Source organism: Callospermophilus lateralis, chromosome 7 (genome assembly GCF_048772815.1).
Source record: "Callospermophilus lateralis isolate mCalLat2 chromosome 7, mCalLat2.hap1, whole genome shotgun sequence".
Taxonomy (NCBI): Eukaryota; Metazoa; Chordata; class Mammalia; order Rodentia; family Sciuridae; genus Callospermophilus; species Callospermophilus lateralis.
The window spans coordinates 128,173,493-128,200,521 of record NC_135311.1 but is presented as its reverse complement, the minus strand read 5'-3'; the positions used below and the strand labels follow the sequence as shown (position 1 = coordinate 128,200,521).

At 38.4% G+C, this 27,029-nt stretch overlaps 1 protein-coding gene across 9 annotated transcripts in view; it reads right to left on the bottom strand.

Moving 5' to 3' along the window:
* Positions 1 to 27,029, bottom strand: part of Luzp1 (leucine zipper protein 1) — a 106,818-nt gene that overhangs the window by 22,754 nt on the left and 57,035 nt on the right. For 4 of the 9 annotated variants that reach the window (XM_076861065.2, XM_076861062.2, XM_076861061.2 and 1 more), the window contains exon 2: positions 9,071 to 9,169. The exons of 2 other annotated variants lie outside the window; for them this stretch is intronic. The gene's annotated coding sequence lies outside the window, so the exon portion shown is untranslated. Of the gene's footprint in view, positions 1 to 8,302; positions 8,337 to 9,070; positions 9,170 to 16,020; positions 16,061 to 27,029 lie in introns of those variants that run through there. 3 more of the 9 variants (XM_076861064.2, XM_076861063.2, XM_076861069.2) reach the window with 2 other exon arrangements.

Below are 27,029 nucleotides of genomic sequence, written 5' to 3'. Positions count from 1 at the left end.
GAAAGATGCCAATCACTAGAAAGATGCCATCATTTAGGGCTCATTTCTGCCATTTCTTGAACTTGGTTCTAAATGGTCCTATCCAAAATTTTAGAAACTGGCTCTTCTTCCTGTCCTGGCAATTCAGGAAGGTCTAAAATAGAACATAATCAGCCTGCCCTACCCCTTCTCCCAACACAGCTGCCATGATTCACTTCCTGTTCCCAATAATCATTTAAAGCAGGAGTAAGAACACTTCTTTAGTTTGATATATAAGTATACAAACTTAGGACTAAGGTCTCTATCTCAACAACTCAACTCTGACACGGTAGTGTGAAGCAGTCATACAGAATATACAAGTGAATGGACACAGTGCGTTTCAATTAAACTTTATTTACAAAATCAGGTAGGAGGACTGCAGACCAGAGTGAGTTTGCCATCTCCTCTATAGGAAAAATCACAGTGTTATTTTTAAATAACTTCATTTTGACCATACCCTAGTTACCCATTTTAAAACCTTAAGCCATTGAGGCTGGGGTTGTGGCTCAGAAGTAGAGCGCTTGCCTACCACGGTGAGGCACTGGGTTTGATCCCCAGCACCACATACAAATAAAATAAAGATATTGTGTCCACCTATAACTAAAAAATATATATTAAAAAAAATATCAAGAGGGAGTAGTCAGACCCCTAAGGCAGTTTGTTAAAAATAAATAAATAAATAAGCCATCAAAGCATTCTCTCACTACTACTTCTTGAATGTTTCTATTTAATTCTAGGCTTCAGTGATTTTTCCAGAAATCACAAATTCATGTATTTTGGACACGCAAATTTCAGGATTAGTAGATCAACTAACATTCAGAGATTCTTCAGATTGGAAAGGATGTAGAGATCATCTGACTCAACCTCCCACTTAGTATAGAAGTTATCTAGCAAGTAGTCATTCAACTGCTCAAACACTTCTAATGACAGGAAGGACATTCACTTCCCCCCAGGACAACTCATTCCAACTTTGGACAACTCTAAGATTACACATTTTACTTGTTTTTCTTCTTAGCACATTTAACCACCTGATTACTTGTGAATTTGTTTATTGCCTGCCTTTCTTTTTTTTTTTTTTTTTTTTTTTTACCAGAATGTAAGATCTGTGAGGTAAGCAATGTGGTCTTTTGAGGTTGTACTTATTTGTGCTGTTTTATCACCAGCACCTGAACAGTATCTAGTACACGAGGGTATTAAAATAAATAAATGTTTATTTGAAGGAAGGTGGGAGGATAATGTATTTGGGGAACTTAAAGTAAGTCAGCCTGGCTGACATGAGAAGCACAAGAGGAGGGGAAAGTAAATAACTGATAAGGTCTAAGAGGTTGATTTGAGGCTCTTGAAATCTTGGAGCAAATGCAGAGGCTAAGGTCATAATGTTTGAGGAACACTTGGAATTTCCTCATCTCCCTTCTCCCCAACATATTGAGCCTTCCCTGTGCCATTCTGATGGTGAACACCTTTTCTCAAGCCCCTTCAAACTGTGCCACCCACCGAAATGCACTATCCTAAATTATGTAAATACTTTCATCACTGTACCCATGATATTTATTTTATATATTTGTCATCTTGTACTAGGCTTTCAGCTCTGAAAGCAGGGGCTGTGTTACCTTCCTTCTACTGTCCTGAACATTAAACAAATGTAGTGTTTTAATGTAGAAACCTTAAAAAATGTTTGGTAAATAAATGACTATAACAGTTTTATTGTATTCTGTACTGGCTAAACTACATTTAGATTTATTTATTTATTTATTTATTTCAAATCAGGGTACTACATTCTAGGAAAGATACTTAGCTGTATGTCAAAGGCTGCAAACACAAATATCACAGAGACAGGCCAGTTATATAAGCAAATGTCAGGGGCCTAGAAGGATTGTGGCTAAGAAGGAAAATCAGCCCCTACTTTTATATGAAATCTCTTAAATGCAGTCAACAAATTCAAATTATAAAAAGAACACCATTATGAAAGCCCTCTAAAACATACTGATATACCTTCAAATGGACATGGGAAGCAAATTTGGAACCTATTTTAGACACAGGTGTTGAGAGCCATAGCCAAAAGAGTCCCCCAATGAGTAGCTCTGTGGTCTGAAAGGGCGGGGAAACAGCCCAATGAGCATCACCGCAGAGGAGCCAACCAGCTGGAAGTTTGCTGGGGCAAATAAATACAAAAAGGCAATAAATAATAAAGGCAAACTTACATCAATTCTATCCAAATGCATATTTTCCATATATGTTTCAATGATTTTTAATGTCTTTCTTGCTTCAGGCGTTAACATGTGGGGTGAATTTGGATCTGATGGACCTTTTAGGATATCAAACAAAAGTCCCAACTCTCCTGTTGGTATGCCTAGATAAGGCCTTATCCAATTTATGTCTCCTAATAACTTTTGAAAGTCGTTAAGTGATTTGAGTTGATCTACTCGTATTTAAATTATGGGTGGACGGACCATGGTTGAGGATAACAGAACTCCTAAATAATTAATTGGAAAATTTAATTGTACTACCAACAAAAAATATTCCTACAGGAGTATTTTGGCAAGAAGGTTCATTATTATGGATACATTTATCTTATTCTCTTAACACTATTCTTACTAGGTATCCTGAGGCTGTAGGACAATTAATACTCAAAGGAATAAAAGCAGCAAAGGGAGTGTTTGGAATTTCTCCCAATAAAATTATTACTCCATGTACTATGGATCAAATTGATGAGTTAGCTAATGAGTTAAATACTTGGGCAATAATCATGTGCAAATCTAATGTTTCATTTGATAACCACTTACCATCTAATCCTTTGTTGTCTTTTTGGTCATTGCATCCTGTAATTTTTCCAAAAATGACAAGAAAAACCCCTATCATGAATGCTCCAAATATATTCACTGATGGGTCAAATAATGGTACAGCAGCAGTAGTTACACCTGATCAAACCTTTACATTTTTAGTACCCAAACAATCAGCTCAAAAGGTAGAGCTTAATGCAGTATTACAAGCTTTTGTGATGTTTAAAGATTCTGTATTTAATTTATTTTCTGATAGTCAGTATATAGCTAATGCTATAGTATCCCTTGAAGATGCTGGTAGGATTTCCCCTTCTACTGTTTTCTCTTTGTTTTCCACTATACAAAGTCTAATCTGGGACAGAAAAGATCCATTCTTTATAGGACATATCAGGGCACATACAGGATTGCCTGGAGTCCTTAGTTTGGGCAATGATTTAGCAGATAAAAATACACGATATACATATTTTCTCTACACTAGAAGAAGCTACAAATTTTCATAAAAGGTTCCATGTCAATGCTAATACTTTAAAAAATGTTTTAAAATAACTAAGGAACAAGCTAGACAAATAATAAAACAATGTCAAAATTGTGTGACCTTTTTACCACAAATTAATCTTGGAGTCAATCCTAGAGGACTGATACCTAACCATATTTGGCAGATGGACATCACACACTTGCCAGAATTTGGAAAACTAAAATATTTGCATGTTACAGTTGATACTTCTTCCAGATTTTTGATGGGCTCCCTTCATGCCGGAGAAAAAACTAAAGATATTATAGCTCATTGCTTAGAAAATTTTGCCACTGTGGGCATTCCAAAACAGTTAAAAACAGATAATGCCCCTGGTTATACTTCTACCTCTTTTAAACAATTTTGCTCATCATTTGGTATTACTCTCATAACAGGAATCCCATACAATCCACAGGGACAAGGCATAGTTGCAAGAGCTCATCAAACTATTAAAATGTACTTATTAAAGCAAAAAGAGGGAATTGGGAAGGGGTATATATTCCCTAAAGATAAACTTAAAATAACCCTTTTTACTCTAAACTTTTTATTTATTTTTTTTAATATTTATTTTTACTTTTCGGCAGACACAACATCTTTGTTTGTATGTGGTGCTGAAGATCGAACCTGGGCCACACGTATGCCAGGTGAGCGCGCTACCACTTGAGCCACATCCTCTTCCCTAAACTTTTAAATTTGAATTCATCAGGGCTTAGTGCTGCGGAAAGGCATATGTGTCCAAAAAAATGTACATAAGCCCAAGGTACTTTGGAAGGATTTTCTAACAGGACATTGGAAAGGTCCTGACCCAGTGATTGTCTGGAGTCGGAGGTCTGTTTGTGTGTTTCCACAGGGAGAACAGCAGCCGATTTGGATTCCAGAAAGACTAACTAAAGCGATTTCTACAGACCAAAAAGAAGATGATTTGGCTCAAATCCATAACAGCTGATATCCAGAACTCCACTTTGGCTATCCTTACATCTGCGACAATGGTTCTCCCACACCTGGAGGCTAATGAAACCAGGATGCTTTTTTCAATATCTATTTTATTATTGCCCTTTCCCACATCATGAAGTTCTATTTTGTTTTTTGAGCTCATACAGACCTAGGTTAATGTTTTGCTGATCAGTTCTATTTTTTGACTATGGAGTTTTTAAACATTGCAATGGAGATTTCACCTGTAAAAAGTTACAAGGCCTTTACTATTACATTATGTGTCGTATGTATTATGTGTGCACACTTGTGTTTTGTGTTGTATGTTTGTATGTATGTCTATATATCATATATGATGAGAGCTCATGAAAAAAATGGATCCAAATAATTTTTTCTTATTCATGTGATTTAAATGGTTTAATTTAAATTGGGTAAACAGGTGTTGAGGATTGTTTTAATATGTGAACAAAAAAGGAGGTTAACAGATCTGTTTGTTTACTTTCACCTTTCCTTTTCATTGTATTTAATAATTCTATTCAGGATAATGTAAATTGTTCAGAAAATTGTTTTCTTTTAGTGCCTGCTGGAATGTTACATAATTTTTTCTTTAGCCATTATTGCCAGAATTCCTCTTCATCCCAGTGCCGGTGAAGACAAAGATAAAACCAAACTACAGCTTCTGCAATAGCTATCACTGAACTGCTTGCAGAATTTGCCTCGACTATGTATCACTTATATGCATTGTGAACTATCTGATGGTGCAGTGACTTGTGGTAGTGCCGGGGTATTTTTGCTGATGATGTCATCGGTGGTACAATTTTTCCAAAAGGAGCCATCAATTGGCTTGGTGTATCCTCCTCCCTTCTGCTTGTGATGGTCGTTCAGCTAAAATTTGGGGGCCAACAGAGGTGAGGCAAAGAACCTCACCCCCTCACTGGTACAAAGGCCTATCCACAGGTGTGGCTGTATGCTGGACTGGTAGTCAATGACAGGTAAGATCCAATTGCAATGGTACCAACCTAAGACAGGAGGCTGACACCTTGAGGTCAGCTCATCCGATGATGGGTAAGAACCATATGTAGTATTGGACAACCTAAGGCAGGCACGGTCCCTAAGCCACATGCCTGTTGTTTAATTAAACAGAGAGGGGGAGATGTTGAGAGCCACAGCCGAAGCGGCCCCAGCAAACTTCCAGCTGATTGGCTCCTCTGCGGTGATGCTCATTGGGCTGTTTCCCCGCCCTTTCAGACCACGGAGCTACTCATTGGGGAATTCTTTTGGCTCTGCCCACGTGACCCAGCCAATCGGCCTCAAGAGCAGGAGGAGTGGGGGTTGAGAGGCTCGTGGGAAGCCAATGGTGGCAGTTGGGCTCTGAGGGAATTCCTGAAGAGTTCGCGAGGTACGGCGTGTGCATTCTAAAAATAAAGTTCGTTTCTGCTTGATAAGTGGCTCGTGAATTGTGCCCAGCCAGACTGCGGCAACAGGAATTTAAGTATGAAGTAACACAATCAGAACTGCATTCTGAAAGACCATTGGCTAGGAAAAACTAGAAGTAATTATAACAGTCTAGGCAAGAGACAGGATATGGGCCTGAACCAGGGCAGTAGGAATGAGGTAAGAGGATTGGAGGTGGATTGAAAGATGACCTGGTCTATTCAGTTCTAATAATGAAGCCCAAGACTGCAAGCGCTAATCTGGCAGCCACACTACCAGTTTTGTAGGTTCATACTGCTTTTCTCCTCAAACTATTAGATCTAATTAATTTTAAAATACCTAAATAACTTACTTCTTATAACTTTACTTTTGCAGGCAGTATGGTACAATGATTAAAGATTATTATATAGACAACTCTGGAGCCACTGAAAGCCTAAATTCAAACCCTGATTTTATTAACTTACTAGCTATATGACGTTGGATAAGTCACTTGATTTCTCTATGCTTGTAATAAATTAGTTATATGGTGTGTGTGTGTATGTATATATGTATGTATGTATGTGTGATATATACATATATCACTTAAACCAGTACCTGATCCACATTAAGTACCGTATAAGATTCAGCTGAAATTATTGTTTATTTTGTTCTTACATTTCAACTTCTTGGTTTCAATCCATTATCAAAATATTTTCTACACTGTCTAGTTTATAAACATTCTTATTTATAAATCTAATAGGCATGTCTTATCTTCATCTAAGTTGACATTCAAATTTTTTAAAAAACTATTACCAAGAATAGTCCTCTAGAATGTCACTAAAAATGCTTCTCTAGATAAACAACTATCCATGAATTGGTACTACAACACCTGCATGTCAACTGTTCAATCAACTCCAAAGCCAGGTCCACATTTTATGTTGGGATCATATGTGAAAACATTAAACACCTGATTTTAGCATTTAAGCTTTATAGCATCTTCCTGATCCTGCAGGCTAGGAAACATTTCAAAAATGAAATGCCCTGAGCTTGCTCTCTCTATATATCTCAAAGTATATAATATGGTAATCATCTCTAGATAGTCTGATTTTTGTTTTGTTTTGGCTTACATCTGCTACCTTTCTATAATAAAATTGTACTACTTTATAGTTTAAATAAAATCATGTCAAATCTTAAAGGGAAAAAAAAGGAATTGTTGTTAGTTAGCATGACTTAGTAAACAAAAGCTGCCTTCTAGGGATCACTGTGTTCTCATCTTTTGCTCAATTTTAAAATTTTACCAGGAATCACTGGCAAGTTTCCAATGACACTCTCAAGCCCCCATGATCTACAGTTAACTCCAAATAAATCAAACATCATTATAGGGAGAATCAAAATTTGACTCTGTCTTCAAAATATGTCTAAAATTCATTACTTTCTGGATAATCACCACTACCACCCCCTAGTCCAGACTACTGATTACTGCAAAAGTTTCCTAACTGGTCTCCCTTCTTCTACCATTGCTGACCTTTCCTCACCCTCCATAGTCTATTTTTCTACCACAGAATAAGTGAAAAAGCACATCAGATGACATCACTCCTCTGCTCTGCATTCTCCAGTAGGTCCCACTTCACTTAGAATAAAAAGAACCCCAAAGATGTCTCCCTGACTGTCAGGCTGTTCATGATCTAGGCCTTGTTACTTCTTTTCCTTATCTCCTACTGCTCTTCCTGTTCTTCTCCAGTCACACTGGCTTCCCTCTGAGTCTTTAAGATACAGTAAGTCAACCCACACCTTAGAAATTTTACACCTGTCAGTCCCTTTGCCTAGGATGCTTTCCTCCCAGATATTTTCCTGGCTGGACTTCTCACTTCTTTCAGATCTTAACTTAAAATTTCATCATCAGACACCTTCCTTGGTACCTTATAAAAAGCAGCAACCCCTCCAAGATCCCCATCACTATCACTTCACCCTTTTTTCTTTCTAACACCTATCACTTGGTGGATGTCATTTGTTTACCTCTTTATTTATATTTGGCTAGTCATTTATTTATCTGTTTCTATCCATTAGAGTATAATGGCAAGGACTTTTTCTATTTGCTTATAGTCGTATAATAGGTTCCAAGAATTGTGTTAGGCATGTAGTAAGTGGTCAATTTCTATAATCAGAACATAAGTCTCAGTATAGAAAAAATTCTATGAATAAATTAGTATGTATAAGTTTTGTTGATAAAAATGATTCTTTTTCCCCCAAATTTCATCAAATATATATATTAGAAAGCATTGGTGCTCCAAAAAGAGAGATAAAGACTTGCTTTCATTCACTCAACCAGAAATTAATTTCATAACCTGAAGTAAGAAGAATGTTTCAGGGAAAAGAACAGAACAAGAATCCTGAACTACTTAGAAGGGCAAGAGTTTGCCTTTAAGTTTCCTACTACCACATAGATTGTGCCTATTTCCTGCAAGGAGTTGGTTGACATGAAAGTGAGAGGTCCTGTTGAGATTTCTTTCTTATGTCCATTCACTCCTGTGACTAGTACCCATGTCCCAGACTTAGTATGTGTTTCCCTATTGCTTTACGTCCCCAGAGAACTCTTCTCTATCATCTAGCTACCAGTGGCAACCAAGACCACTATTGCTTGGCTACTCACTGCTCAAAGGTCTCACTTCGCTCACTCCTATTTCAGTGGTGTTCTCCACTGCTCTCATGGACACCAGTCAATAAAGTACTGGCACATGAAATCCTGAAAGGGATAGAAAAAAAAAAAAAAAAAAACTAGTTGTTTCTTTAATCTGTTAATTTTGTGAAGCTTTTTAAAGGTTATGTCCATTACTATCTGAATAAGAAAAGTAACTTTCTTATTGAGAAACATTAGAGGATTGGGAATTTGGCTCAATGATAGAGTACTTGCCTTGCATGCCTGAGGCCTCTAGGTTTAATCCCTAGTACCACAAAAACAAAAGAAAAACATTAATGAAAATAGTAGGGATATGAAATCTAGTACTATCATTTACTTACCTGTGTGAACTTGGAGAAATTATTTATCCTCTCTAAGCTCATTTCCTTGTGGTAATGATAAAAGCACTAACCTTAACCTTACAGGGCTGGAGTTATTATTAAGGGAGATGATGTATGTCAAGTGGGGCAGTGCCTGGCATTCAGTAAATATTCAGTAAGTGGCAGTTTAGGACTGCTTCTTAAGATTGTCAACTTCCACAAGATTTTTATCTTCGTCAGATTGGTCGATTGATTAAAGAAGAAAATAAGTGAAGTACTTAGCCTAGTGTTTGTTTCACAACAGGTCATTAACAAATATTGATTTTTCTCCCTTCCCCTTATGATAGTAAAAAATTATAGAGGATTCAGAAGTCACCCAATTCTACTGGTGTACCCAGACTTCACTGTACAACATACTTACCATTTAGGCAATTTAAGCTTTCTGTCATACTTCTGGCTCTCCCCCAATGTTTGTTGTCTTGGAAACAGTCACTATCTTTCAATGGTAATTGCCCTTGTCCTGGATAGAATATAAAAAGAAAGGAAGAGATATAGGTAAAGCATGAATCACATCAAGGCTGAGCTGATCCAAAGGCCTTCACATGTAGGACAATGTCAGAAAAGACAAGAGCTGAGTCTACATCCTGATCATGAAGGAAGTTGGCTATGTCTCTCAAGAGACAAAATGGAATTTGGCCCCAGAACACTTCCCCTTTCCTATCAGATGATATGATACGAGGGCCAAATTGTCTTTCTTTAAATTAACAGGCCTATATATACGTCAGTAGTTGAAATATTTATATGACATCTTACAGCTGGGAAGCATCTCAGAAATCATGCCCCAGCAAACTTCCAGCTGCCAGCTGATTGGCTCCTCTGAGGTGATGCTCATTGGGCTGTTTTCCCGCCCTTTCAGACCACAGAGCTGCTCATTGGGGGACTCTTTTGGCTCCGCCCATGCAACCCAGCCAATTGGCCTCAAGAGCAGGAGGAGTGGGGGGTTGAGAGGCTCGTGGGAAGCCAGTGGTGGCAGTTGGCCTCTGAGGGAATTCCTGAAGAGCTCATGTGCTGCGGTGTGTGTGTTCTAAAAATAAAGTTCCTTTCTGCTTGATAAGTGGCTCGTGAATTGTGCCCAGTCAGACTGCGGCAGGCCAAATTGTCTTTCTTTAAATTAACAGGCCTATATATACGTCAGTAGTTGAAATATTTATGACATCTTACAGCTGGGAAGCATCTCAGAAATCAATAGTTAAATGTCCATATTGTAAGGAAAAAAAGTGAAGCTTGGAAAGGGTGAGCCACACAATTACTTAGGGGTAAAGCTAGGATTCTACTAAAAATTAGATGTTCTGGAAGATGGGTTAGAAAAGATAAACATCTGTAGAGTATCCACTATATCCTAGGTACTATGTTTTATATAAGTCAATAATATGATGTTATCCCTACCATATGCATGAAGAATCTAAATTTCAAGAAGTCAAGTGACTTGTCCAAGGTCTTATAGCTTGCCTAGTAAATGGCAGTCAGGATTTAAACCCAAGTCTGTCTGACTACAAAAGCCCCTTCACCATGCTGACTCTCATTTTGCTGCCTCTTTTCTCAGTCCTCAAAAGAGCCCTGAACCACCAGATATCAATTAGAACTAAAAATAGAGCTTCTTTGTCTGCAGTTTTATAACAAGCAGCCACCTACAGGAGAGCTGAATTAAATTAAGAGAAGTGTTACTAAAGATAGGAGATCTGGGTCAAATCTTCCTGTCTATGGTGATCCTGAGAAAGAATGGAAAGGTTGCTTCTCAGTTAGTGGTAATCTAAAAGCTTCACATTCAAATATCCCCTTCCTTTCATCATGATTGCCTTTCCCTCCCTTACACATACCTACAGACTACCGTGATTTCCACACCTTCAAAACACACACGCACCCCAGACTCCATCCCTGCCTCTTTTCTCCTAAAAAGCAAAGGGAGGACTGGGGCTGTAGCTCAGTGGTAGAGCGCTTGCCCAGCATATGAGGCACTGGGTTTGGTCCTCAGCATCACATAATAAATAAATAAAGGTATTGTATCCATCTGCAACTAAAAAAAAAAAAAAAATTAAAAAGGGCTAAAAAAGATAGAATTATTTATTTATTTATTTTGGTACTGGGGACTGAACCCAAAGTGTTTTACCATTGAACAACATCTCTAGCCCTTTTTATTTATTTATTTTTGGAGGCAGAATCTTGCTAAATTGCTTAGGGTCTCGCTAAGTTGCTAAGACTGGTCTTGACCTTACAATCCTTCTGCCTCAGCCTCCCAAATTGCTGAGATTACATATGTACAAAACCACACCAGGCAAAAGGATAGAATTAACATGGAGAAATGTTTTGTTTTGTTTTCAAATGGTTTAAAAGATGAGAGCAAAAAAGAAGCCCTCAAGCCAATAAGCCTGAAGCCATAATAATTATTGATACACAATAAAAACAGCTATAAAAGAAGTATAAAAATATATGAGGAAGGCAGCACCCAAAAAATGGCTTGGGTGGGTGTGCGAAAACCTTCAGCTTCCTGTGCCCCCTTTTAAAAACATTAGTCAAAGTTAAGTGTGATTGCCCATTCAAACGGCTTCAGGCCTTCTGTCCTGCCCCTATCACCATCCATCTCTACCCCTCCCCACCCACTTTACACACACACACACACACACACACACCCCTTCCTCTGCATGGCCTACAACCTCTCCTACATAAAAAATCTGAACTCTTAAGAAATGGTGCCATAAACCTGGCCCCAGAACACTAATACTCCCATGCCTTAGGCATATAGTACATGAAGTAAATTTTGTGCATTCTTTTTCCTTTAAAAAAAAATCTGACCTATCTCCACTGACATCTCAATAGTCCAAAGGTGACAGTAAGACTCCACTGAAAACTACTGCCTCAGCACCCACCACCCATTGCCAAATTTACTGACACATTTCTAAAGCCCAGGGGCCTTTCTCTTTAAAACAGGATGAAGGACTGGGGTTGTGGCTCAGGGATAGAGCACTTGCCTAGTATATGCAAGGTCCTGGGTTCAATCCTCAGCACCACATAAATAAAATAAAGGTATTGTGTCCAACTACAACTAAAAAATAAATATATATAAAAAAAAGGATGAAATGCACTGCCCAAAGTCAAGCAAACAGGAACTCCAAATGATCCTTATTTTTTTTCAACTGTCTACATTCTCTCCTCAATTCTGAGGAATAGAAGCAAGCAGCAAGCGATTTCTTCCTTATGCACGTCATCTACTTCTAGCATCCTCCATGTACTGGCCTCTGTCATCACAACCACAGGATGATTGTAAATATCCAATTCTGTAGTGCTGCCCCTTCACAGAGTTTTCCACTCTAGAGATCCACCTCATCACTTCCCTCAGGCATCTCTTCTGGTGCTTACTGTAACTTCTGGTCGGTAGTGGTGGTGGTGGCGATAGTGGTGGTGGTGGCGGTTGATTGATCTGTCCAAAAATCAAGATTAAAGAACCCTTACAATCACAAAGAATCCATTCAACTGCCTCATTTTCCTGAGGAGCAAGTAAGTCTCAGAGAGAAGATTTGACCAAGGTTATAAAGCAAGTTAATGGGAACATGGTTGAGTTCTTTTGTTCCCAAAATGCTTCAGTAATGTGTAAGTGCTATGGAGAACTCTGTTTCCAGTGTGACCCTCCAAGACACAACAACTACAAACTAGATAAAATACAAAAATGAACAAAAGCTGGCAAATTTTAGAAAGAAGCTGAAAATTGGATGAAGGGACTGGCATGAATAATTCCTCATTTTCTGGAGCTCTGGTTTGAGAGTATCCAGCTAAAATTCAAATAAAAACCAAATCCTAGGCTTTCAGTCTTGAAGTACCAGAAGACAGAGCCCAGAGCAGCCACAGATAATGGGAAGTAGGAAAGACAAGAACCAGAGAAGGAGAGTCTCAGGTTCTGTGTGCAAATTCTACCTAAGACTGTCTGACCCCTGAACCATGCATACAAAGAACAGAATTCAAAGATCTCAGTTAAGAACAAAAGAATTGGATTGAAGCCAGGTGCAATAAATAGTACAAGCCTATAATTCCAGCTACTTCCGAGGCTGAGGAAGATAAAATATTCAAGGCCGGCCTGGGCAATTTGGTAAGACCCTACCTCAAAAAATGAAAGGGCCGGGGATATAGTTCAGTGGGTTCAATTGCCAGCACTACAATAACAACAACAACAACAAAAACTGGACTGAGATTTGGACTTCCAGCTATTACAGGTAACACAGCTTACAGTCTGCTGCCTGCTCAAATAAAAATATCAACAGAAACCTGAATTCCCACAACATAACATTCATAATATGCAGAATACAACATCAAATTACATGAATAACTAGAAAAATTAAGCTTGTTGGCCATGGATAATCACCAGAGGGCAATTTCAAAATGATGACATGTTGAGATGATAAGACAAAAATAGTTAAGGCATAGCTATTATAACTGAGTTCAATGAAGTAAAAGAAAACATGCTCAAAATGAAGGGAAAAACAACAGTAAGTAGCAGAGAAATCAAAAGTTTTTTAAAATGGAAACTTTTAGAAGAGAAATTCAATGAATGGGCTTAGAACAGAATGAAGATGACAAAGGTAAGAGTCGGTGAAGCTTGAAGAACAGAAATTATACAAACTGAAATAACTCCAGGCCATCTGCAGTCTCTAGAAAAACCACTCTTCGAACTGTTCACCAGAGAGTACAAAGTGATAACTTTATGTTATCAGAAAATTTGATACCAGGGAGAAACAGAATAACTTAAGATCACAGAATTAGAAAAGCTATTTAGTGGCAATTTTGTTAGACCAGTCCACCCTCATCTACTAATTAAACTTCCTAGGGTCTTGCAGATATAAGCAGAATAATTTTGAAGGTGGAAAATGAGAGCACAGGATAAAAATTAAAACCAAAGATAACCATAATACCCAAAGTCTCAAGAAGCAAATCTAATGTTCCACTATATGTTAGGGAGCAAGAAGAATCATTGCTTTCCTCCCATAATAGATGAGACAACACTCAAGATTGTTCAGGGGAAAATGCCAAGAGGGACTTCAATGGTTTTTCTGCCCTGTGCAGTCTCTTCATCAAAAAGCTAATCTAGGGGCTGTGGTTGTGGCTTGGTGGTATATAAGGCTTGCCTAGCATACGTGAGGCATTGGGTTCAATACACAGCACCACATAAAAATAAATAAATAGATAAACAAATAGATAGATAGACAGATAGATAGATATAGAGGTATTGTGCAGATAATCTTACCTCTCATATGATGCATAAGTGAACAGGTTGAAGTGATTTGCGACCCTTTTTAAAAACTAATCCAACAATTAGACTAGAATCCAACAATCTCACTGCTGTGTATCACGTTCTTTTCACTTACCAAAGAAAATTTACCACAGAAAAGAAAGATTGGAATTAGAATGAAAAAACTTAAGAACTTTCATGCATTTTGTTTATTTAAAAATAAACAACTGGTAAGACTAACTTGAGATTAGTAATAAGTATGTTTTTTAAGAGAACCACTAATCTGGCAAACAGACTGATAGCAGATCCAGGTAGGAGTAATCAGTAGATGTGAGCTGCACAGTGCCAGCAGCTTGGCAAGAGTCAATTCAGTGCCACCGAGGTTGGTAGAAGCAGATAACCTGAACACCAATTCTGACTTCACATGTTCAGGTCACTTATGTTGGACCTTAGGATGGTAGAAGTACAAACAGAAGAAACATAAGCTAAGAAGACACATCAATTTTGATAAGGCCAGCCCTTTTCTCATCCCCTCTTCCACACCCCATCTCCCCACATAAGGAAAGAAGAGAATTAAGAGTGATTGTTTCTGACTCAAGTGCAAAACAGAACAAGACAATATGCCCTCTAAGTATAAATACCTTGTGCGAAGAGTGAAGCACCAAAATGGCAGCCCTAGTTTTACCACTAATATTGCTGGAAATGTCTTTTATATTCTCTAGGTCACAGTTTCATGTGTAAAACTAAAAGGTCAGACTAAATGATATTTAACAATGATATATTACTGTCCTTTCCAATGGCACCACGTTTAACATCCCTATTCATGTTATCTCCATCTGTCCTTGAAGAAACTATGAATAATAAATCCCAAAAGGCAGAAGCAGACATGTAAATTCACTTGATTTACTATACTACCAATATTACATAATTATTCAAAATTTCTAAAGAATTTTTTAAAAGTCATCATTAATTATTAAATACATCAGTAACAGAGACTTCAAAACCTGTCTCTGTGATGGAGGGCTGCTAAAATAATGTCTTGCATCTGAAAGTGCTTCTAATTCTCCCAGGATAACTTTTCAATCTATGTAACCCTTGAGATGAGAAGGCAGATAATCTTCTCTCTCATATGATGCATAAGTGAACAGGTTTAAGTGACTTGTGACCCTTTTTTAAAACTAATAACAGAGACCAGACTAGAATCCAACAATCTCACTGCTGCGTATCACGTTCTTTTCACTTACCAAAGAAAATTTACAAGAGAAAAGAAAGATTGGAATTAGAATGAAAAAACTTAAGAACTTTCATGCACTTTGAGAGCATTTATTAATTAACAATTGGTAAGACTAACTTGAGATTAGTGGTGTATTTGAAAACTGGCATTAAAAGAATCACCACCTGTCTCTGCTGTTTCCTTCTCCTAACAAGTAGTCCATAATTGAGACTAGGCTTCCTTGCAATTAGCCTGTGTTTGTGAGGTTTAGCAACAGAACCACATGTCTAAAATTGTTAATTATTCACCTGCTTTAAGAAAGATGACGGAATCAAAGGAATATGCACGATTCCTTTAACCTCAAGGAGTTTATGATTAGGATTGTCAAGTGGCCATAAAGATTATAACAGGTATGGCAAAAGTAGTTAAACAGCAAGTCACAACAATCACCCTAAGGAGAAAGAAACCAAAAGGGGGCCGGGGATGTGGCTCAAGCGGTAGCACGCTCGCCAGGCATGCATGTGGCCCGGGTTTGATCCTCAGCACCACATACAAACAAAGATGTTGTGTCTGCCGAAAACTAAAAAAATAAATAAATGTTAAAAAATTCTCTCTCTCTCCCTCTCTCTCTCTCTCTTTTTAAAAAAAAAAAAGAAAAAAGAAACCAAAAGGGCCTTCATTCTTCATTACCTACTAATCTTCAAGGTAACCCTAATCAGATAAAGACCATCATATTTATTGTATAAAGAAGAAAAAACATGGCTCAAAGTCATATAGCAGATAAGTGGTAAAGCGGATTCTCACCCAGGTTATTTCTGCTACAAATTTTGCTTTCTCCTCTCCATTATACCACCTCTCTAGGTAGTTCTCTATCAAATCTTACCCTTAGGAAAGTCCATGGTGCATCAAACTCTGAAGTCCACCTAGGGATAAAACAGTGAGTTGAAATAGACTCTGTATCCATGGCATTTATAGTATACAGCAACAGAAAAAAAAGAATCTTATCATTTAATATAAATTATATAAAATACAATTTAATAGAAATGGACTCACTCAGGGAGGTCTAGGAAGGCTCCCTCTAGTGAGAACATTCCGTGACAAGAGAGCATGGTGAAATTGAAGAGCTAAAAGTCCATCTATGACTTTTAGCTGAGAACAAAGAACTGAGAACAAACAGAAGTACAAGTAAGAGGAAGCTAAAGAGGTACAGAGAGAGCCACACCATGCAGAGACCCTTGGAGGCCAAATTTTGGATTTATATCTTTATCCAAAAAGTTAGAATAAGTAACTTTTAGTATTAAATAGAAGCGAAACAAACACATTCCAAAAAGATCACTTTGGCTTCAGTATGGAAAACAGATGGAAGGAAGAATAATGCAAAGATCAGTTAGGAGACGGGTTCTGTAGTCCAAAAGGGATAACGGTAATAAAAGCCAACAATAATGGGCACATACCCTCTTTTACCATGTTCTAGGCACCATTCATTCTAAGCACTTTATATGAACAAAATTAACCCTTATAATAACTCCATGGCACTAGTACTTCTATTCATAAAATGAAGATAGAATTAATTAACTGGATTAGGTGTTCCACTTCATGTTCATCCTTTATGTCAATCAGTCCTTTGCAAACACCTTTAATCAACTTGCCCTCTTCGCCTTTTTCATACTCAAAACTTTTGGGGCTGGGGTTGTGGGGCTCAGTGGTAGAGTGCTTGCCTCACATGTGTGAAGCACTGGGTTCAGTTCTCAGCACCACATATAAATAAATGAATAAAATAAAGATCCGTCAACACCTAAAAATAAAATTTTTTTAAAACTTTAATCCTGGGTGAACCAAACTAAGAAACTCTCCAAGCACACACCAAAGCAGCTAAGTGCCATTGAGAAGCCAACCACTAGAATGATCAAATAGTATCTTTTTTTTTTTTGGGGGGGGGGGTGCATGGTACTTAATCACTGAGCCACATCCCCAGTCCTTTTTTATTTTGAGACAGGGTCTCTCCTAAGTTGCTTAGCACCTTGCTAAATTGCTGAGGCTGGCTTAGAACTCTCAATCCTTCTACCTCCCAAGCTGCTGGGATTATAAGTGTGCACAATCATATCCAGCTCAATTGGTATCATTTTAAATTTAAATTTATCACTACAAACTTCAAACGCACATCTTGATGCTGCGTTTTTTTTTTCCTAATAGGTTTTACATTTTTCCTAATAGGTTCAACCTTCTCACAACCCAAAATAACTCTCACACATTTTCTTCTCTCAGTAAACCTCCAGCACCCATCAGCTGATAACATTCATCAACAAGAAGCAACATTCGGACCCTTGTTTTCCTACCTCCAAATCTAACATGATAACAATTCTGCTTTCCCTATAGTTAAAATAAACAGTTTTTGTTAGTATACAAAATACAACTTTTCATATTTATTACGGATCCAATTCCTCACAACAACATCATCATCATCATTTTTCTCTAGCTTTATGCACATCAGCATGCAAACATGCTCTAGAAGAATGCTACTCAGAATGAAATCCACAAATCAGTACTGGCTCACAAACCATTATCTTTAGAACTACAGAAAGTAAGAGTAAACATTTAGACCATAGTGTAGCAAGCTGACAGTTGCTGCAACAACTTCAAATGCTTCAATGGCTTTCCATTTCACTTAGATTAATCCAAAGCTTTTCCATAGTCTATGAGGCCCTATAAGATTCTGGCTCCCTACCTACTCTCTGACCTCATTTCCTACCAGCTCTTTTCCTCACTTCCTGTTTCATGCACATTCACTGTTTATTCCTGTCTAGCGCCTTTGCACTAGCTATTCCCCCTTCCCTTTTTACAAGTTGGCCCCTTTTAGTCATTCAAAGGTCAGCATAAACTTTACCACCTCAGTAAAGCCTTGACCAGCCAACCTAAAGTAGCTCTCAGTCTCTAATATATCACCATGATTTAGTCTCACTTTACCATCAACCTTAATTGATATTTTGTTTGTTTATTGCTTGTCTCTTCCCTTGTAACCACTAGCTCATCACTATATACCCAGAACCAAGAAGAGTGCCTGACTGACAATAAACAGAAGGTCTATAGCCCAGAAGAGTGATCTGGGCTGCAGATGTGGAGACATAAATTAAGAGTCATATCCACAGAGGTGAAGTTACTAAACCCAGTGACATAGACTGAGATCACCCAGGGAGAAGGTCTACTAAAAGAAGAGAGGAGGGCCTGGGAGAGTAACAATTTAGTAGTTTAGAAATGAGGATGAGTCCGCAAAACAAGAGAAGAGTAGGAGGAAAAATAGGACAGCAAATGTTATGTCACTGAAGTCAAGAGAAGAGTACTTCTGGAAGGAATGAACAGTCAACAGTGAGGAAATTAGAGTAGAGATGTCTGTTGAATTCAGCTTGGTGGAAGACATTAATGACCTTAGTAACAAGTGTTATATTGAAATGAAATGAGTGGAGAGGCAGACTGGAGTGGAATGAGGCAGTGAATACAGAGAGCTTTTTAGAACAGTTTGCCTGGAAAGTGAAGGCGACAAAGAGAAGACAGAGTTGAAGAAAGGGTTTTTCATTTGTTTTTGTTTAATGGGGCATCACCCTAGTATATCACAGATACAAGCTGCAAAACTTAGTAGGTACAGGTCATCTAAAGCTTTCAAATCTTTTTTACTCTCACATTCAACATGGAATGTGTGACTTTGCTTGGACTGATGCCAAAGTGCCCACAGGATCAAACTATATGTTTTATTTATATATATTTCTGTGTGTGTGTGTGTGTGTGTGTGTGTGTGTGTATTATCTCCCTTATTCCAATGAAGGATAAATATGGTTTCCATATATTTTACCTAGGTATAAGAATAGAACTGTGGGGTGTACATAATAGAGGGTCTGAGTAAGAAAGGTTTTCTGCTGTTTCTCATTTTAATTTGAAGACATTTTGCGGAGTCATTGTTATTTCTACCCCCAAAATTGTCTTTCAGTTGTATAGCCTCTAAAGAATGTCACTTTGTCTCCACTTTACTTTCTCTCCTACCCTGCCTAGCAACATGGTATAATAGAAATAGCAAACACAGTTTTGAAATTAAAAGGCTCTGGGTTCCAACTTTAATTCAGTCACATGGCAGTTTTGATGATTAAACTTTACAACCTGTTTCATCAACTGTATATACAGATTATATCCAACTTCATGGGACTGTTTTAAGGATTGTCTAAAAATATACATTAAGCACCCAAACACATAAGGTCTACATAAATTCAGTCTTCTTTTCATCACCATTCTAATTAAACCTTACATATTTTTATTTAGTTTGTTTCCCTTTGTTTAGGTGCATCTGGAAGTCTTTGGAAATAGAAATCCTGAGAAACTAACTTGCACATTTCCACTAGAAATAATTTGTTTTTCAAGTTGATCATCTTCAGCATTAAAAAAAAACCAGCCTTTCATTCACACACATACTATGTAGTAATATAGGTAGCTGAATCCTAAATTCTAGTCTTATCTCTCTAATTTACTAGTTCTGTGACCCTTGTAGGAATATTAAATTCTCTGAAGTAAAGTTTCCTCATTTGTAAAACAGATATAAAAATATATCCCATAAGGATCAAATGAAATAATGTATGTCAAAGTACTTTGTACACTATAAAACATGGTTATTGTTATATTATAAATACACAAAGCAGATCTAGTCTACCTTTGGCCAGTTTAGGTGTTAAGTTTCACTTAGAAAGCCATCAGTTCTGGAATATTCTGTAAGCCAAGGCTGCCTATTTCCAACTCAAATCCTGTTGAGGGCCACAGCCCACTTGGGATGACGTATGGCATTTTGCCAATAGTATTGGTTGAGAGGCAAGCCATCAAGATGATGCTGGATTGATTTGGTTGTATATTAGACCTTTACTTGGCCTGCTACTTTGGAGTTCTCGTGGGGATTCCCAGAGAGTTCCCATTGGTTGGGGAAGTGCAGGAGGAGGGATTTCCGGTTGTTGGTTCCTGGAGGAGCTGCGTGGTTCGGGAGAATTCCCGGGGAGCGTGTGTGGAGTATGCTGGTGGGGTTCAGAAATAAAGTTGTTCCTGCTTCAGTGGCTCGTGATTTGTACCCAGTCAGACTGCGGCAAAATCTTCCTCTCCCTAATTATCTTCCCAATTTTACTTGATTTCCTTATTTTAGCAAGTTTACTTGGACTTAGCTCTGACCACATGGTTCCATGTCCCCCCAACAAAGACCACTAGACTTGATAACTCTAACTAAACTTTTGGTTCTAACATTTGTCAATGTCTAACATTTTGTCAATGTCTCTCTACTTGAGTAATTTCCACGGTCTACCTTGCATCATGGTTTTAATCTGATGGTACTATCTTAAGAGCAAAAATAAGAGGCTGTTCCACTGAGTTTTATATTCTCCACAGCATTTACTTATTTTTATACATACAAAGTATTCAAAAAGTACTTGTTGAATTAACTTAGTGTTAATTTCTCATTTATTGCACTTATTATCTATACCACACAACAATGAAAATCTTTCTTCTTATTCTTCTTTACTACTTTTGTGTCTCCAAAGGCTTGACATAGGGGCTGGAGTTATGGCTCAGAGGTAGAGCACTCGCCTCGAATGTGCAAGGCCTTGGGTTCAATCCTCAGCACCACATAAAAATAAATAATGTGTACAACTATGAAAAAAAAAAAAAATATATATATATATTTTAAAAAAAGGCTTGACACAGTATGAAATACACAGCCCTTTTTATATTTTATTTAGAGACAGGGTCTCACTGAGTTGCTTGGCGCCTCGCTAAGTGACTGAGGCTGGCTTTGAACTTGTGATCCTCCTGACTCAGCCTCTAGAGCCGTTGGGATTATAGGTGTGAGCCACCTTGCCAGGCTGCACACTTTTTTTTTTTTTTTTTTTTTAATGTGGTATTGAGGATCCAGCCTAGGTCCTCGCCCATCCTAGGCAAGCACTCTACCATTGAACCATAACCCAGCCTCCTCCACATATACTTTTTAAAATTAAAAAAACGCCATAATTTTAAGGTCACATCAAAAATTGGTCAGAATTTATAAATATCATTAAACATTTCATTTTTCAAATTTCAGTTGTCTCATTAATGTAATAATTTTTTGTCGTTTATTTGAACCAGAATTCATTTAAGATCTTTACATTATGATTGGTTGATACGCTTTTAAAGAATCTTTTTATCTTTAGGTTCTCTCCAACTTTATCATCTTTCCTTTTTATAGTGTCAGCCAGGATTGCAGTCTTCTTTAGGGTATTGACTGGGGAAGGACAGGACCTGCTTCTAAGTTCACTCAGTGATTGTTAGCAGGATTCAGTCAGTCTTCTCTAGCAGTTGAACTGAGGTTTCAGTTCCTTGCTGGTTGATAGACCAAGGCCACCATCAATCAGTTGCTTGGCGTGAGAATTCTCTAGCATAGCAAATGGCTTCATCAAAGCAAGGAAGAGATAAAAAGAGCAAAAGAGGGAGACTGAGAGCAAGTACATGAGTGTGCACAAGCCCACATTAGTAAGAAAGAAATAATTTTTTTTGTATCCTGATCTTAGAAGTGACTTGACTTTACTTTAGTAATTTTCTTTCTTTTTTATTTGTGGTACCCACAGGTACCTGTCCTTCCCCAGTCATACCCTGAGAAGACTAATCCTGGCTGACTCTTTGACTGCAGTCTTGCGTGAGACTCTGAAGCAGAGGACACAGTTAACCATGCCCAGGTTCTGAATCCACAGAAGCTATGATATCATGTATATTATTTTATGCTGTTAAATTTTGCCACATAACAACAGATAACGAATACCCCTTCTGTATGTTTTTTAGAAAGAAAAGCCCCCAGTTTCAATCCCTGGTACAAAAAAAAAAAAATTATATGATATTTGGAATTTGCTTGAAAATACAAGATGAGGCCTAGGGATGTGCTCAGTGCACTGCTTAGCAGGCACGAGGTGGCTAGAAAGGAAGAATGGAATGGGGATTAAGTGGACAGGTGTTTAATAAAACAATATTGATCATATGTTCATAATTGTTGAAAATAGGTAAATGAAAGTTAATTAAGAAGTAGAATGTGGGCCAGGCACAGTGGCACATGCCTGTAATCCCAGAGGCTCGGGAGGCTGAGGTAGGAGGATCACAAGTTCAAAGCCAGCCTCAGCAAAAGTGAGGTACTAAGCAACTCAGTGAGACCCTATCTCTAAATAAAATACAATAGGGCTGGGAATGTGGCTCAGTGGTCAAGTGCCCCGGTACCAAAAAAAAAAAAAAAGTAGAATGTGGCTGTGTGTGGTGGTGCACACCTGTAATCTGTAATCGCAGAAGCTCAGAAGGCTGAGGCAGGAGGACCTCGAGCTGAAAGCCAGCTTTCGCAACTCAGTGAGATCCTGTCTCTAAACAAAATATAAAAAAGGGCTGAGGACATGGCTCAGTGGTTAAGCACCTTTGGGTTTAATACCTGGAAGAAGGAAAAAGAAAGAAGAAGGAAGAAGAAGGAAGAAGGAAGGAAGGAAGGAGGAGGAGGAGGAGGAAGAGGAGGAAGAAGAAGAGGAAGAAGAAGAAGTAGTAGTAATAGTAGTAGTAGTAGAAGAAGAAGAAGAAGAATGCAAGTGGGGCAGGCTGGGTAAAATCCAAGAACTCTTCATAGCAGCACAATTCACAATAGCTAGACTGTGGAACCAACTTAGATGCCCTTCAATAGATGAATGGATTAAAAAAATGTGACATTTATAAACAATGAAGTATTACTCAGCACTAAAAAATGACAAAATCATGGAATTTGCAGGGAAATGGATGGCATTAGAGCAGATTATGCTAAGTGAAGCTAGCCAATCCCTAAAAAACAAAAGCCAAATGTCTTCTTTGATATAAGGAGAGCAACTAAAAACAGAGCAGGGAGGAAGAGCATGAGAAAAAGATTAACATTAAACAGGGACGAGAGGTGGGAGGGAAAGGGAGAGAAAAGGGAAATTGCATGGAAATGGAAGGAGACCCTCATTGTTATACAAAATTACATATAAAAGGATATGAGGGGAAAGGGAAAAAAAACAAGGGAGAGAAATGAATTACAGTAGATGGAGTAGAGAGAGAAGATGGGAGGGGAGGGGAGGGGAGGGGGGATAGTAGAGGATAGGAAAGATAGCAGAATACAACAGTCACTAGTATGGTAATATGTAAAAACGTGGATGTGTAACCAATGTGATTCTGCAATCTGTATACAGGGTAAAAATGGGAGTTCATAACCCACTTGAATCAAATGTATAAAATACGATATGTCAAGAGCTTTGTAATGTTTTGAACAACCAATTAAAAATAATAAATAAAAAAAAATCCAAGAACTCAAGGGCCCTTCTAGAACTGACAATCTATGATTCCACAGTACCTCAAAGCCAAAGCATAAGTACTATCCTTCCCCAGGTTTCCTGACTGCATATATCACTTCAGTCTATGCTAGTGACCAACATCACTTTTCCATAAAAACTGTGAAGCACTTAAATCTGATGAGTTAAAATAAGAATGTAGGAATGTGGCTCGTGGCTCAATGGTCAAGTGCCCCGGTACCAAAAAAAAGAAAGTAGAATTTGATCCCAGTAGGTAAAGAGAACAGAGTGTACAATAGCCAATTGCTACAAGGTGCTTGGCACAAACTAGGAGAAATCACTCTAAGGTCTCCTACTATAGAAAGCTATCTCTGGTTTTACTTTATTCTCATCTGTCTTAGGACATGACAATCTCCTGCCTGCATAAGTATTTTTTAGAATATTTTTTAGTTATTGATGGGTCTTTATTTTATTTATTTGTATGTGGTGCTGAGAATCAAACCCAGTGCCTCACATATGCTAGACAGACACTCTTCCACTGAGCAACCCCAGCCCGTGCATAAGTATTTTAACATTTCCCCCCTACTCTGTAGACAAACTTAATTTCTTAATCCCTTAAAGTTTCCTCTCATAAGTCATAAATATCTAGATATTTATGTGAATGACCTATTTTCCAAAGCTCAGTTTTGTTTCAGCTAATTAAAAAGATTTTATGGTCTATACAAGAAAAGAACCTTTACAAGAAAGAAATTATATCTGCTTTTTCTCTTCAGAGTCTAATTCTTAAAAGTGAAATTAATGGAGAGACAAATGGGAACCTAGTACCTTAGTTCTCACTCTTTCTTGGAGTATCGTACCATTTCTACTGCCACCTCCCACTTCTACCATAAAAGATGTTCATGCTTTAATCTGTCATGATAGCTTTAATTACACATACAATATTTATATCCTATACTATGCCTTACCCTCTTTTTAACAATGGGCTGGACAGGCAAGGTGGCATGTTATCTGTAATCTCAGATATTCAGGAGGCAACTGCTTGAGATCAGGACTCTAGCCTTGGCAACACAGAAAGACAAGGCTTTGTCTCAAAAAAAAGAAAAAAGAAAGTCTTGAAATATATATTCCTATTTATCCTATCTAAGGCTAAATATTAGGGAAACCTGGGGAGCTTTCAATCATCACCATCTGACAAGTAAGCCAATTTCTGCAACAAGTCAATGACATCAAAAAGGAGGGAGGCAGGGCTAGGACTGAGGCTCAGTGGCAAAGCACTTGCCTCACACATGTGAGGCACTGGGTTCGATCCTCAGCGCCACATACAAATAAGTAAAATAAAGGAGGGAGCAGCAGAAGAGGAGTTGCTCTATGCAAAGAACCACAGTCAAGTAATATGATGCATTGGCATTTTTGGTTGAAAGCAAGCCATTGAGATGATATGATTAGGTTTAGATCTGCATTCATATGGATATTGGACACCTGCTGTCCACCTAGGCCTGCTAAGGGACTCCTGGAGAGCTCCCATTGGTTGGGGAAGTGCGGTAGGAGGGAATTCTGGAGGAGGGACTTCCTGTTGGGGTCTGGGAGAACGCCGCATGGGTCGGCAATCTTCCCGGGAGCGTACGGGGCATTGGTGGCAGTTTCAAAAAATAAAGTTTGTTCCTGCTTGAGTGGCTCGTGATTTTGTGCCCAGCCAGACTGCGGCAATTGGTGGCCCGTACGGGGAACGCCTGAAGCTTGAAGGTGAGTAAAATTGCTCGCCCCTGAGGGAAGGCGAGAGAATGGGTGACCATTTCAAAAAACAATGTGTTCTTGTTTTGATTTATTTTGTTTTTGTTTCAAGCTGTCTATCCCTAGAACTTTCTCAGGCAAACTGGGAAAAATGGTTGGCTCAAGGTTTGAAGTTGTTCAGCCCTGAGAAAGAGAAAATTGATACAACGATTTTTTGTTCCGTTTTTGTTTCATTCTGTTTCGGTTTTGTTTTATGTTATCTTATTGGGTTGTGTTACCTTTATAGTAAATTAGAAATTAGTAAAAAATAAACCGAAAGACTGTTAAGTAAATTGTTAGAGGTCCAGACTATGGTAGAAACATGTTAGGTCAAGCAAAAGAGAAGGTCTCTCGAGCTAGTCAGACAGAGGAAAATTTAAAGGAAGAAAGCTTGAAGGACAAACAACCATCAGGGGGGGGAACTACAACAGGAGGCTGCTACTAACTCTGTTCTATCACCAGAGGGTGTAATTCAACCAACAGCTCTATCTACAGCTGAGTGGCCCTCAACTCCCACAGTTGATGGACAGAATCCTGAGACAGGACCCCAAAGATTAGCATGCCCTGTACTTGAGCAGGCAGGAGGGCATCAAATTCACCATGCTTTAGATTTCAAAACAGTGAAGCAATTAAAGGAGGCTGTAACAACCTATGGCCCACAAGCACCCTTCACTGTGAGCATGATCGAATCCATTACCAACTTGGATATAACGCCAGCAGATTGGGCTAACATGTGTCGATCTGTGTTAAATGGAGGACAATATTTGTTATGGAAGGTTGCCAATGAGGAATTTTGCATGGAGACAGGCGAAATGCAGCAGCCGGTTACCCTCAAAGAAATCAGATATGTTATGAGGAAAAGGACCTTATGAGGGTCAACGGCAACAAACTGAATATGATCCTGGCGTATACGCACAAATTGCTGTAGATGCGGTTAGGGCATGGAAAACTTTACAGGGACATGGAGATTTACAAGGACAATTATCTAAGGTAATACAAGGAACTAATGAACCTTACACTGAATTTGTAGACAGGCTTATTCAAACGGCTTCCAGAATTTTTGGGGATACAGAACAAGCAACAAGCAATGCCATTTATAAAACAACTGGCTTATGACCAAGCAAATCAATGCTGCAGAGAGGTCATTAGACCATGGAGACATGAAGATTTAAACACATATATTCAATTATGTAGAGACATTAATGAACAAGGGCAAGTCTTGGCAGCAGTACAACAGGCTTTAGATGCCAGGCCAAAAACATGCTACAATTGTGAACAAACAGGACATTTTAAAAGGAGTTGCCCCATAGGAGGAGGGTTTAACAAAGCTAGGTATCAAAGGAATAGAATACCGGCCTATTTGCCCACTATGCCGTAGAGGGAGACATTGGGCTAATGAATGCCGTTCTCAAACCACCATAGAGGGTACTCCGTTATCAAAAAACGGACAAGGACCAAGTGTTTACCCACGATATCGTGGAGAAAGGCATCAGGCTCCATTGCCAAAAAACGGACTGGGGGGCCCAATGCTCCGGGGCCCACAACCACAAATATATGGGGCAATGGAGGAACCCAGCAACACCATCAGGGTAGTGCCCAGGACACATTATCCATTAAATCCCTCATCAGACAAAAGAGAGGAAGCACAGGGTTGGACATCTGCGCCTCTGCCAGAGCAGTACTAACTCCAGAGATGGGAGTTCAAATCATTCCCACAGGAGTAAAAGGACCTCTTCCCCAAGGAAGAGTAGGCTTTATTATTGGGACGCAGTTCTTCTACACTAAAAAGACTTATGATAAGTCC